The following is a 2,500-nucleotide window of genomic DNA, read 5'->3' as shown; positions in this document are numbered from 1 at the left end:
ATCAGCCGAGAAAATTAGTTTAATTCAAGATTTAAAGGGAACTGATGTTTATGATTGTATTTCAGTCTTCCTTTATATGCCATTAGGCTATTGTATGGTGTAATCATTCTAAATTGAGGCGTGATAAAGGCAGTCGGGTATATCCCAGCCCTCCTTCAGCCGCATCCTGCCTGATGTGATCGGGGGAATTCGTGGGCGAGCGTTTGCGACCGCGCATCTATTTCTGATAAGACAGTCGATCTCCTCCTCAGTAAAGTTTCTCTTCTTTTGTTTGTCTACCATCATGTGAACTCGTCAAAGGTGCTGCTCAACACCTCAATCAAGCCTATTTATAGCACTTGGCTTAATTCAGCTGCTATAATTGAGCCGCTATCACAGGGCGTAAATACAAAGCTCATTCACCTGCGTTCAATTTCATTTGTTATTTATAGACGGAAGTACGTACGACAGACGTACGCAATTTTAAACAAGCACAGCCCGTTTTATAAATAATGCTTACGTCCATTTAGAAAAATGTGCTTACGTGCAAGTTAAAGATGACGTTCAAGTACATTTTTGTAAATGAGCCCCCAGGCATTTCTGAACTTTACCCAGTCTTGGCAAGTCAGCTTCGAGACGCGAGAAGCATTCTGGTGGCCTAACTTACATACAAACTTAAGTTCAAGATATTACAGAAAAGGTCATTCCTAATCCTACTAACATGACAGTTCCAAATACACCAGAGAAAGATATAGCCTACTGCATGTTACCTATAGTTTTTTAAGAAGGCCATTAATGTGTAAAAATATACTACACTTTCCTTTTTCCTGGCAAGATAGTCGGCTCTTGCTGCAGGGTCTGCGTTGACCCGCTGCCTGTATCGAGCAGTCTTCTGTTTGCTTGTTTGTGGTGCCATCTAGAACATAGGTTAAACTAGTTAAACATAACTAATACATCTACAATTACCTAAATGGAATGTCATGCTATACAATTTTTTACATTTCTTTCATAAGATTGCACAATAATCAAAAAGAAACGTTAATTCCTAAATAGGAATGGAAAATGACTGAAATGTAGACAAATATGTGTTAAAGTATACAAAGAGTTATGCTAAAACAAAGAACTGTATGTATATAAATCATTAATAAAATATAAATATACAGAAACTACAAATACAGGACGTATATCTATCATGTAAGACACTCAGCAGTGGTCGCCCCACATGATACTAGGTCACCCCAGATGATGTTTTCAAGTTCAGTCAAATATTACAGGCTAACAGTTAGCTACAGAAACCAAACTAGCTACTTCTTACCACATGTCACTATCAAATGTATCATCAAAATATAGATTTGCAGATAAAACGTATTATTCACAGTTTTGTGGGGGTCGTCCCACATGATATCCAAAAGTGGCAAGTACATGACAGCAGTTAAAAAAGAGATTTATTTGCAAATATGAGAGAGACTTACTAACATGCCAGTTGTTTCTCTGGGTCCCTCACATGTGACTGGCGGATGCAACATCTGTCCTTGAGGTGGTTTCAAAATAAAAGTCCCACAATTGTGTTTTCTTGATGGTCGCCCGAGATGATATTTCATAAAATTAACATATTCGGACAACATTCGTTTGTATTTTCTGATGGAAATATAAGTGCAAATGCTTAATAATTTTGTCAATTAATGTAAAACATGTTTGAAATTATGCCAAATAGAGCAAGGGATATATTTAAATCGATTTAAAGTGATTTTAAACCGGTTGTCTAAATAGAAGTCAAGGCTGGACGGTCGCCCCACATGATGTTTTGACACTTCAGATAGCAGAAAAATTACCAATAACTAAAATGTTTGGAGAAGTTAGAGTGGTTATGTATATGGGGAAGGTATTAGACATACATGTTATCTTTTTATGTATTTTTATGTTTTTTTAAAGGTAAAAAAATCAGTTGGACAGAAAAAGTAGGCGTCACGTCATTGACCCATATATCTATATAAGTATATACAGTATATCTATATAAGTATATATATATCTATATCTATACAGTATAAGTATATCTATCTATCGACAGCAGAACCTTCTGTCTCGTCACAGCAGATGCACTACTGTCAGAACACAAACACCAATCTCAGATGTACATTTTTTCACATTTTTATTAAGAAATCGTCACACAAACATCTTCTGCAGTATGTACAGTTGTATGTATGTACAGTTGTATGTATGTACACTTTGTACAGGTGGAGTCTCATCTCATAACAGACAGGACGTTTATAAAACCGAATAAGTACAGAGATTGGCCATAAATAAACTAGCCAAGGAATCTTCCTACTGCATAATACCCCCTGTGGAGGGAGCAGAATGTCTTCAGACATTATAAAAATAAATATGATCCTCCTCAGGCCTTGAGAGGAACACAAGGGAACTTCACTGGAAGCTAAACGTTGTGGAGGAGCTCTCAGTAAGTCTGTGATGAGTGAGTAAGCCACGTTTCTGTCCCAAATCGAGGCTTTACCAAAACAACTCA

At 36.8% G+C, this 2,500-nt stretch overlaps 1 protein-coding gene across 1 annotated transcript in view; it reads right to left on the bottom strand.

The window, feature by feature from the left end:
- Nucleotides 1–2,193: 2,193 nt before the first annotated feature.
- The window catches only part of LOC308157289 (ras-related and estrogen-regulated growth inhibitor-like protein), a 2,747-nt gene continuing 2,440 nt past the window's right edge, over nt 2,194–2,500 (bottom strand). The window contains exon 4 of the mRNA XM_080530824.1: nt 2,194–2,500. This exon is cut by the window's right edge and continues 972 nt beyond it. The gene's annotated coding sequence lies outside the window, so the exon portion shown is untranslated.

This window comes from Nansenia antarctica (genome assembly GCF_963989245.1).
Source record: "Nansenia antarctica genome assembly, chromosome: 5".
Lineage (NCBI taxonomy): Eukaryota > Metazoa > Chordata > Actinopteri > Argentiniformes > Microstomatidae > Nansenia > Nansenia antarctica.
The sequence above is the reverse complement of the archived record's forward strand: the minus strand, read 5'-3'. Positions and strand labels throughout refer to the sequence as shown.